The sequence below is a fragment of the Rattus norvegicus genome, chromosome Y, assembly GCF_021556685.1.
Source record: "Rattus norvegicus strain SHRSP/BbbUtx chromosome Y, alternate assembly SHRSP_T2T, whole genome shotgun sequence".
Taxonomy (NCBI): Eukaryota; Metazoa; Chordata; class Mammalia; order Rodentia; family Muridae; genus Rattus; species Rattus norvegicus.
Genome location: NC_141555.1, coordinates 21,134,293 through 21,147,005, shown reverse-complemented (window position 1 = coordinate 21,147,005; position 12,713 = coordinate 21,134,293).

The following is a 12,713-nucleotide window of genomic DNA, read 5'->3' as shown; positions in this document are numbered from 1 at the left end:
CTAACAGCATTCATTAAGGTCACTTTATGAAATATCCCTATATAATAAAACATTCTCTATGTGCATAATATTGAGAAATATACTTTAATTCTTTTATTTTTTGAGAATTTCCACCAAAATATTTTGTTGATAATTTTCCCATTTATTTAACCTACATCACTATATTTCTTTGAATCCTTCCTTTGTATATCTTCTACATTAAAATACTGTTTAATAACCCCATGATGATCCCTTACAAAAATCGTTCAATCATCCAACTGTCCATAGTATGTCAGTTAGGTGTAAGAGCTTTCAGGCATTTACACTGCATTCTTAACTGTTGACTGGCTTGAAGCTGTGCAGGGAAACACAGATGCTATGTATCATGAGGTGAGCACTCTGTGTCTCCAGAAGTCATGCTTTCCCTATGATCACCCCCACATTTTGGGCACCTATAGTCTCTTTGGACCTTGTTACAGGGTGGCCTTTGTGCCTTGTGGAAGGGATATAACATGTATATCCAACTCATCATGGCTGAAATCAATAAAAGGAGGACAACAATATAATGAATGAAAGGAAGAGTTCATTTCTGGAAAGTATTAACAAGATTTTCATAACCTCCGGCCAAGTTAGTTAAAGATAGGGTAGAATTAACAAAATTAAAGAGAAGAGAGGAGATGTGAGAAAACACTTTCCATATTTACCGTCCCAAATCTAAAATATTTTTTAAACAATTAATGATTTAGTGGATGTATTGGATATACCAATATTAAATAACTTCACTATGCATAATTTAAACAGCACTATACTGAACAATGACAAAGAGTTGGGCATTTAATATCTCCCCCCTAAAATATCATAGGACCACATTTATTCAGTTTAAAAATTTGATGAGACATTTAAAGAGCACTGAAAGTTTCTTAGACGATTCCATATAGTAGAGAAAAGAATTGAATACATTAAAATTCTATTTTTGAATCTGGAATTATCCAAAAATTGACAAGGAACAAAAGAGAGAGAGTGAGGCAGGGGGAAAATAAGGTAAATAGAAAGGTACAGAGAGAGGGTGAAAGAATTACAGACGACTGACAGAAAGAGAGGAAGACTGAGTATTACAGACTAATTTACACCGATACACACAAATTCTCAATAAAATCCTGGTGAACAGATTCAAGACGGCATTAAAATAATCTTCTACCAGGTAAGCTTTCTTAAATTACCAGATATAAAAGTCTGATTTTTTTATAATACCTTTTTTTTTTTTTTGGATCTGAGGAGGGAACCCGGTGCCTTGCGTTCTACCACTGAGCTAAATTCCCAAAAACACAAGTCTGATTTAACACACACACACACACACACACACACACACACACACACACACACACATATATATATATATATATATATATATATATATATATATATATATAGTGTGTGTGTGTCAAATCTACATTAATCTGATGTTTGTGGTAGATGATGCATCTTTAACCCAGAACTATAATCAAGAACAATTCATTATTTTTATATTTTAGTCATCTGCAGATATGTCTTTTTTAGGAATGAATCCTTCTCACTGGAAACCAGAGAAGAGACCTGCAGTTCCATGATTAGTAAACGTCATTGCAAGACATGAAAGCAAAATATAAAAGTGTGAATGGAATAAATACTTTAGGACAGTGTTTTGCAAGCAGCTTCTTTCATAGACATTTTTTGAAGGAGAGCTCTGAAATATTACATTTCATATTTGAGTTCTCTGGGACTCTGACTAGAATCAACTCACAACTGTTTGGGATTTTCTTGACAATTAACCAGTTTGTGAACAGAGCAGAATCCATCATATGCACTGCCATCTACGCTAATATTTCTACAGTGAGGAAAAAATAAGTTAAAATTCTTCATCTGATTTTTCAAACAGCTTCCTCATACCATTGTGGAATTCTGTGCTTGTGGGAGAGAAAGTTTGTGGGAGAGAAACACCATTTGAGAGCTGTAAATGCAGAAGTTTGAAAAGCCTGTGTGTAGATCATAAACAACTTCAAAATATTCATTGTTTTAAAAATAATTAGAAAGTGGACTTCTTCAAAATGACTTCAGCAGAACAGCACGGTAGAAAAAACAGTAATTGATTCACTTTACATTTAGGTGCAATAGATTGGTAAACATGGGCTTAGAGTTAGAGACATGTCAGCACATGAAGTATGGATAATCAATCCTGTGTGATCTCTTAAGCTTCCCTACCCCATGGTGTCATGTAAAGAGGATCATATTTAAGCACTTAGGAATAGAATAAAAGAAAATTTTTAGAAAATCCAAGTCACAAGAAAATACTGTCCCCCTCCATGACGCACATCAACTCTCAGGTACACTGGCCTTCAGCATGCCTGGATGGCAGCTGTCAGCATGGGATTTACTGCCACCCTTTTCATAACAGCAGAGGTCCAGTCTGCTTCAGTCACGTCTTCAGCTCCTCATTCTGTTGCATGAAGATTAGATCACTGCCTCTGACTATGAAGTCTTTGATTACCTATAAAGACCCAAGGAACTATTCTCACTCCAGTGAGCTGTTGTAAGTAATCTTGAAGTGAATTGGTGTTGTTAGTGGCTGTGATGTCAACAAATCCCAGAAGACCATGTTAGAAAGGGAGTTGATTGAGGATTTCTTCGGTATTTCTGAAATACTGGAAGGTGGGCTTGATGAACAGGAACATTTTACCAGACTAGTTCTTAGAGTTCCCATACTCCTGAGCTGTGCTGTGAGACTGCACCTTCCCTGAAAAGAACGTTCAGTTTAAGGGACTGGTCTATTCAAAAATGGCAATATCGGTGTATTCTTAACAATGCATTCTACTTGAATCCCATAGAAAACATCGAAGAAAGAAGCTGTTATTTTTTCTAGCTTGCAGTCACATTGCTACCAAACCCTCACAGACAAGAGAACCTGCTCACTGAGGATTTAAACATATAATAATGACCAGATGAGACATCTAGGCTTGTGGACTGATAAACTCCTGGAATCTTGGGATTTCAAAATATCCATCCTTTGTTAAATTTTGTGGTCCATAGCCTGTGATCATTGTGATAAATCCCTTTTCTCTGTACAGATAGATTCATCCTCTATTCTCTCTTAGGGAAAAACCTGTTTCTACACCAGGAATCTAGAGAAGACCTTTTACAGCAGTTTCTGTCCAGTAAGAATTTCAGCTCAATTACAAATTACCAATGGCCCCATTCCCTTCGCATGATTTTCATATGATGCTTTGGTACAGTGCTTATTTCCTACAATTATTGGCAACAGAATTCAAATAACAAATCTAATCTATCAATGAAATGCACAGTAATATATTTGCATGAGTTCATCAGGAACAATTATTATAGGATAAATAAGAATTGGAAATCTAGATTTCCATCCTTCTATGGACCAATACCAGGAAACCACAACTACATAAAAATCTGAGACAAGTTGTCTGAAGTTTGTTCTTTTCTTCATTCATAGGTCTCATAGGGAAGGAGCTCAGGTCTCAAGAGTTGGCACAAATATACTTAATTGCTGAGCCAGGTCTACTGCTGAATACCTCATTCATGGACCTGAAGATTCTCTGTATCCATCCTGCTATAATGTGTGTGTGTGTGCGTGTGTGTGTGTGTGTGTGTGTGTGTGTGTGTGTGTGTGTGTGTGTGTGTGTGTGTATGTATGTATCATTCATAGGATGGACACTTTTGGCTGTTGCTTTGAAAGCAACAGTCTGGAGAGACACAGAATTTTTTCTTTCACACATTAATTCTCTGGCTGATGATTGTTCTCAGAAATTCATTCCAGGAGTTGCTTTACAAGTATCATTCACTGATCTGAAAGAAACACTTTCTAAATATTGGGAGATCTTCTAGAACAATATGAACCATCCTTCTCCCTTTCCAGTTTTGAACTGAATCATTCTCCACTAAAGATCTGTGGTCTCTGCTGCAGGCTTCATCCCCCCAGACTGGTTTGAATCCTGCTCTTAGCACTGCATTTATGATACAGCAGCATGATTTCATTACCCCTTTCAACACCAGGACAGTTTTTCAATTCTTAATTTAATCTGATGAGTCTAATCTACATCGTAACACAGGATGAGATTTGGGAGTTCTGCTCTAACCCTTACTACAAGAGATGCTGAGGTATGATGCTGTATCAACTAATGACCTCATGGATGACTGGCAGTTTAGACAATATGGATTCCTATCCCATATATGTGTTCCTGTAATTCTCAGAAAACTTCTATCTTTGGTTGAGTTTGATCCAGATAAACTAATACAGTACAAAAGGACAGATAAAAGTCAGGGGCAGTGCCTGGAGAGATATTTCATCCATTTTGAACATTTGCTTAACATAGAACCAATGGATAATCCAGTTCCAGGTGGAATTCATGGACTCTGACTGGGTTCTGTGGTAATCGCATGTTTGTGGTACTTAGCACTTACATCAAGCGAGACACTTATGTATAAATGAAATAATAGCAATAATAATGGAATTGATAAAAATCTGAACCAAACAACTATCCAAAATAGGTACCAAATACATATTCAAGGCCACCAACATAGAAACTAAGTATAAAAAAGGTTTTAAAGACACGGAATTCATTATCTCTTCTTTGTGGTTCCCACTGAGACTATATTTCAAGAAACCAGAGACAGATTAGATCTGATTTTCCTGGGTTTTATTTCCAATCCATTGGTGAATGTTTTCATTTCCTGGTAGTCATTAGACCAATACTGTTGATTTTCTCATTAAACTTTTATATGGGATCATTCCTAAAGTACTATATTTTAGGAATAGCTAAATATATGATCACAAGTATACATTATGGATACATTTTCCATCATGAAATTGGTATACAGAGTAGGCAACACTTGCCACATCGAAAGGTCAATCCACATGTCTTCCTCTGGCTTGCTGGGAACAATTGTGAATTCTAAGACCCTGCAAATTTCAGTGACCTATATCTGCATATGTTTTCTGGGATTACAGGATGCAACACTACACAAGAAAAACTTGTTTCTTATGAGTTGAAAAACACATTATATTCTGAAAAAAATATATATATATATATTTTTTAAAGGGCTTAAGTGATACAATCATAATGCAATGTGAAAGACATTAACAGAACTGCAAATTCACCAAAAGAACAAAAATTAATAAAGAATGAATAATTAAACTTCCAACCAAACCAACAGTACTAAAACCTGAAGCAAACAAAACTCAAACCAAAAACAAAACACAGTAATTAAGTTAAGTAGAATTCTCTTGCTGAAGGTTTAGCACCACAGTTGTACCCTGTGGCTGGCCTTGGGAACATAGTGGAAAGTCAGTCAGTCACCAATTTGTAATACATTTTAAAAGGTGAATCTAACTATGCCTTTTCGGTGCCTTTACATGTCACGGTCTTCCAAAGCTAATATGAGACTTCTACAGAATTTGATTTCTAGACTCTGAAATTCTCTTGACTGACTTCCAATAAGAAACTTGAAAATCCCCCATAACAAGAACAATTTAATCCTCTGAGACTCCTCCTGGATTCTCAGAAGCTCTTGATGTGCTTCAACATTTCTTTGAAACCTTCCCATGTTCATGTTCGGCACGAATGGAATTCCACTGTCTGAACGGAAACTCACTTCCCTTTCCTACCTAGGCTATAGCATTTACTTAGTTCAAATGTTTACACTCCTAAGGAGATAAACATTTCATAAATTAATACTCTCAAAGTGTACCACTAAATTTATAGCATATAATTTCTACCATTCAAAGTATTCCTCATGCATGTTTCCTGAAGCCCTTAGCTTTCTTCATTTTAGTAACAGTTTCTGTACCCAGTAGTCCTTGTTTACATGCAATGTTTGTCCTTGGCTTTGAACCAGCTGCTCAGTCTTAGTTACAGGACCTTACCAAAGCACAAGTTTCTCCGTTATGAATTAATCTGTTGGTAATACGGTTTCTTAGGTTTTTCAACTTGAAGAACTGGCCAAGCTCTTATTGACCCTCCAGAGTTATGTCTAATAATGACCTGGTTCAATACTCCAATCATGAGAATTGAGCAACTACAGTTCCATAAAATCAAAATTGCATCACTACACATCTCTGAAATGCTGTTTTAAAATGGGATTCGGTAGTTACTGTTTTCAATTCATCCCTCTTAAACTTTAAAATGTAACCATTGCTCATGCACAGAATGGTTTCTCAATAAATAGGAGGAATTCTAAATTTTTCATTGCTTTCGGGTTTCACTTACTTGTGGAGAATACACTTCATATCTTGGATAAATCCAGCATGCCACACACAGCACAGAGGAAGTCAGTTATTTGTGGGTTATTGTTTGTGTGTGTGTGTGTGTGTGTGTGTGTGTGTGTGTGTGTGTGTGTGTGTGTGTGTCCAGTGTCTAGGTCACTCCACAGTAAATCGTGCTACGTTTTGGAGAAGCACACTTGTTCAAAGACACCATGGCCTCCTTTGTTTTACATGCCTTTTTAGCATATCTAATCACTTCAAATTGCACCATTTACTTATACCTCTGGGGCAAAGACTAAATTCATTAATATCTACCAATATCCATAGGGACTCAGAGCTGATTGACAAATGATTTTTGGAGTCTTTAGATTCAAATTTTGTCCCAAATTCATAAAATATTTATTGTCCTCAAAACTCAAATCTAACTTGTATATTAGACTTTTGAGTTTCATGCCCAAACCTCATCCTCTACATGCACTCCATCCACTCTTGTCAAGTTCAAGCTATGCTTTCTGAATGCCATGTTTGCTGTGACTACCTAGTTATACAGACATGTAATATGCAAGTGAGTTCTAATATAGATTTCTTAATACTCAATGATTCTGGTCAGAATCTGTGAAGTGGGGAATCAATCTCTTTATGCTAAATGTAGGTTGCAAACTGCCTCTGGTTAATTTTTGAATAGCATCTGGTATGTATGCATGTGCTTTTTAGGTGGTTTTTCTTTATCTATTAACAATCAACATACCATAGCATCAGATTATTTTAACTTCCCTCGTGAAATGATATCTTTTCCGTCCTGTCTTAGAATTGTGTGGGGATACTTAGATCAATCTGTGTAGCCCTACAGAATTCGTCTTGATATATTATCTTCTATGGATGGTGTAATATCTGCAACCTTTTATACAAAGTCTTTGATAAAACTTCCTTCACCTGTGTAAAAGAAAATACTTACAGCAGATGGATCCTGTAATGTTTTGGATACTACATGATTCCCTTAGCTGAAATAAGTGTATGCATGCTTATTCAGGCCCAAACAGATCCATTGGGAGACGTCCCGACTAAGAATGTGTTGCCCTCCAGTTGAACCAGCACCATTTGCTGAAAATGCTATCTTTTTTCCATTGGATGGTTTTGGCTCCTTTGTCAAAAATCAAGTGACCATAGGTGTGTGGGTTCATTTCTGGGTCTTCAATTCTATTCCATTGGTCTATCTGTCTGTCTCTGTACCAATACCATGCAGTTTTTATCACTATTGCTCTGTAATACTGCTTGAGTTCAGGGATAGTGATTCCCCCTGAAGTCCTTTTATTGTTGAGGATAGCTTTAGCTATCCTGGGTTTTTTGTTATTCCAGATGAATTTGCAAATTGTTCTGTCTAACTCTTTGAAGAATTGGATTGGTATTTTGATGGGGATTGCATTGAATCTGTAGATTGCTTTTGGTAAAATGGCCATTTTTACTATATTAATCCTGCCAATCCATGAGCATGGGAGATCTTTCCATCTTCTGAGGTCTTCTTCAATTTCTTTCTTCAGTGTCTTGAAGTTCTTATTGTACAGATCTTTTACTTGCTTGGTTAAAGTCACACCGAGGTACTTTATATTATTTGGGTCTATTATGAAGGGTGTCGTTTCCCTAATTTCTTTCTCGGCTTGTTTCTCTTTTGTATAGAGGAAGGCAACTGATTTATTTGAGTTAATTTTATACCCAGCCACTTTGCTGAAGTTGTTTATCAGCTTTAGTAGTTCTCTGGTGGAACTTTTGGGATCACTTAGACCATTTCAGTCACTGCAGACTCCTTGATAAAGTAAGAATTTATATGCCTACTACAGTAAAAATGTTCTGCATGTTCTGCTTGAAATAACAAAAATGATGGTTGAGACAAATGTTCTTACTATTATCACTTTATGACTGAGGAAATTGAGACTGTATTTGTGTGATACATCCAGTAACTTGCTAAACTGTGGTTTGCACTTGACCTCTACAATCAAAAAATAATACATTTTAGTGACAGCTGACCTGCACTGATAGATAAGAGCATAGCAACATACATTCTTGAAACATGTCTATCATAATGTTCACAGACAAAGGAAAATGATTGAAGACAATGTAGATATAAAGAAAGTAATGACATTTATAATATATTGTAATACAGAATACTTATTTTGATTTTAATAATAAATGTAGGTTAAAGAATAAAATGAATGCCACTGTGCACTAATCACATAACTTTAAAGAATATGTAATACACTTGTATCCGCAAGCGAGATATAAGTGACAATATACTCAAAATATTCCCTATTGTCAACTTTGCTTCTGTGTCCCCGGTAATCTTTGTTTTATTATCTCTCCTTACAGTTTGCCTTTTCACATAAATGGAATAAAATACATACAATTTAAAAAAAAAAAAAAAAGAATGTGAACTACTTCTCAGATGACCTCTATGTATACAGTCTGAGGAACAGTAACTTCAGTTCAGGTGTGGAACTGAAGAATTCTCAGCCATTTTCCAAATTAAAAAAACAAACAAAGAAAACAAAAAAATTACTAAGGCATGGATTAAGATAATGCTTTTATCTATGTAGAATATTAATGTGTGATGTGAATTAATTTCAACCCAGTACTTCAGAGGAATAATATACTTTTTTGTATGGTATCTCTGGATTAGAATATGATATCACTACAGTCTTCCGTGACAGATTTTCAAGCATATATGAATATCTGAGGACTCCAGGAGAGTAACTCTTGCTAAACAAAGTAACCTTCATGTTATTTGTGACCCTTCCCAGGACCACTTCTTGCTGTGTATCAGAGATGTGACTCATTTTAAGTCTTTTTTGTATCTCATGCTAATTTTTATGTTGCATGCTCAGAGGTTGGTTGTAATTTTCCTCCCTGCTGAATTCACAGCTACAAGAAAATGTTTCTTATGAGAAAACCTTGATATTCTAGGATGTAGAATGTTGTTGGATGTTGCTTTCCTTGGCTACCTCCATTCTCTCAAGGTTCATATTTGTGAAGAAACAGCATTCAGAATGGGAAACACCATTGTTCTGACCCTGGACAGACAAAATCCACCAAACTCTCCTTGTAAGGGATTAGAACACAAAGGACATGAGATACAGGCAGCATAGTCAATAAAATGCTCCCCCTGTATACCCAATGGACAAATGTTTACCCATCTGGTTTGGGTTGTTAGCCATGCTTGCTTAGCCTGTTACCCACTTCCCAAGCTGTGAGGAGGAGACTTTGTTCTCAGCTAGGGATAAGGTGGTGGAGCAACATCTTACTTTTCCTCACTGTTTACCTGTTCCTCCAAGGTATGCAGTTTCCTACTAAAGGAGCTCCCATTTCTATAGTCTCCCTGCTTCAGATCTGAAGCTATGAGCCAAGTCAACAAGAATATCTCCATAACCAAGAGAAAATAAAACATTCCTTTCTTTAGTGCTGGGGAGGATGGGCAGCTGTGATGGTGTCTATTTAATTGTAGGATCTTCTTGAGACAGGAGAGGGGGAAGAACTTTGGAGAAGGTAAATCTTCATCCATTTAGAGTTGCACTATAATCATCATCATAACCGTCATCATCACCATCATCACCATCACCATCACCATCACCATCACCATCACCATCACCATCACCAAAGTAGTTTAGGCTGGTGAGATGATTCAGCATTTAAGAGCACTAACTGTTTTTCCATAGGTCCTGAGTTCAATTCCCAGCAAAATCATCGTGACAGACAACCATGTATAATGGCATCAAACTCCCACTTTTTTTGTGTCTGACATTTACAGAATACTTATACAAAACAAATAAAATAAATCTTTAAAAAAAATAAAAGTTTACTTATCTAAGTTTAAGTTATTGTGCTTCTGTAGCTGACCAGATTTCTGTGTCCCTCTGAGGACAGAAAATGCATTATCTGTCTATTTAAATCCAGGATGAGGCCTCACATGTTACATGCCATATCCCGAGACAGTTATTCAAACCACAGCTTCTGTTTTTCTGAGAAATGAAGTAGCTTCCTATCACACTCCTATCCTTTCTTAATGTCCTGCCCCTGAGAGGAACATAAGAAAATTAGTTTGTACATGAGGACATTACAGTTGCATTTTCCTGTGGTGTGAGAAAACTGTGGTTAACACAGAGGTGTCCGGACAGGCAAAAAGAAGTGGGCATAATGACTAACTTTTCTGAAAATGCTGTTGGTTCAATGGTTCAGCATTCTTGGGAGTTTTCCAACTCACAGGTCATCTTCTGGAGCTCATTAGGAAATTTCTACAACTTCTTAATCTGTTGTACTTGCCCAGTGATGGTGGAAGGTTGGGATGATGCCTACCCAGCAGACCCTGTAGAGAAACACAAGGGAACATACATAATAATGGCCCAGACACCGGATAGAAAATGATAGTCCCCTAATGAAGCATGACAAAAGAGGAAATCTACAGACACTTGGAAGCACTGAAATAGGAGGAAAGCTCTGTTCAAGCTGTACCTAGTAGCTATTTTCTTTCTCCCAACCATGATCACTAGACATATGCCTCACTCCCTGCTGCAGTCCCCCTGCCCTTAACAAAAAAATCTGGCCAAGACATGAAGAAATGAACCTTGAACCAACAGCATTTTCAGAGAAGTTAGTCATTATGCCCACTTCCTTGCTGACTGTCCTGACACCTCTGTGTTAACCACAGTTTTCTCACACCACAGGAAAATGCAACTGTAATATACTCAATGAAGAAATGGAGCACATTTTCAGTTTGTATCAGATGGGTTGCAGGTAAGTCCTGGAGCCAGTAGTGTTTAGAACCACCAACCCTTACTCATGTATGTTCAAGACAAAGAGTAAGAGAATTTGATGCATGTCCAAGGGAGTAGCCCTGTCTCCATTCTTATCATAAAATTCCAATGGTATGTCCAGGAATCCACTGAAGTAAAATTCAGTACTCTACCCTGAGAGTCAAAGCTTTTATACCTGTGGCACTTCTTGCTTTTCTTCCTCATTCAGAATGAAATTAAGGAACGCATAGTAGACCAGATTCAGGCTTGACATTTCCTGGCTCTCTGCCAAATATTCATCAGATATTCCTGAAACTGGGTCTCGTCTTTAGGAATCCAGAGTCTTCAGGTTATAATTCCTACACCTAGAAGGCCTGAGCCAAGACCACCTCCTCTAGGAACCTCCTCAGAACCAGCCCACTGCTCTCACTCGCCCTTTTCCACCAGATAATTTATGTTTTCTCTTCTATAACAAGAAAGAATCTTAATTTCCTCTTCCTCTCTCTTTTGTCTCTCCATGCTCTCTGTTTTCTCTGTAAATAGCTTGATCATCCTGAAAAACATTTGTGTGGTAAACCAATAAGTACCAACTAAATTCCACAAGGGCAGTTTCTGATTCCATAACACTAGTGACATCACAGAGAATACCATGGAAATTCCAGCTTACATTACAGTATCCAGAAGAGAGTCCCCTTCAACAGCATATAACTACCTATTAACTAGATCTTATCCAAATAAACAAGCCAAGTTGCCCTTTCCAGGACCTTTGCCTGAGACACAAGGGAAGACTTTCTATCAGTATCCCTTCTGACCCAGAGATATCACGTATCTATTGTATTTTTACCACCTTCATGCATGAATAGTGAAGACTCAATTTTCAAAAACAGCCCACAAATGTTACTCCCCACCTTAGGTAGCACACTCAAAATGACAAAGAAGACAATAAACTGAGAACATAGTTCAGAATGCTTGTCAGTGATACATTGATTCGAGACATTTAGTCCATCTCAGGGGACATCTTCTGTAGATAAATGACCACTTTCTCCAAATTCTTCATCTATTCCTCATGCTAAGTAATATTGGAGGGTTGGGATGATGGCTTCCCTGTAGGCCAGGTACATAGATGAATACAATTAAGCAAAGACTTGGGGAATATCCACAGATTAAAACAATTTGGGTAGGGGAGTATAAAATACAGAAAATATATAAATTCTGATAAAAACATCCCCCAGAGACTCGATAACTACTTATTTTACCCATGAGGCTGGTTGTGATGTGATCAGTGGTACACAGTTCTGGCTACAGGTGAAATGATTAACACAGGTGTATTTTGAGTCATCAAAAGCAAACACTCACAGAAAGCATTATGGGTCAATCTTGGAATGAGCAATAAAGAAGTGAAACTGAAGTATAGAGAGGTATAATTTGGTAGAAACAGACAGACAGAGACAAAGACAGAGAGACAGACAGATACACACACACACACAAACACACACACACACACACACACACACACACACACACACACACACACAACAAAGCAGCAGTTAAAGGGAAAAAGTTGTTGTAGATCATTTGTAAGGAGCTTCAGCCAGGGGAGAAAAGTCAAATTCTTCATTTGGGTGCCACATGTGACAATTTCGGTACATTTATGTACAACATCCATTAGGAAAATACAGACAGGGAAAAGTAAT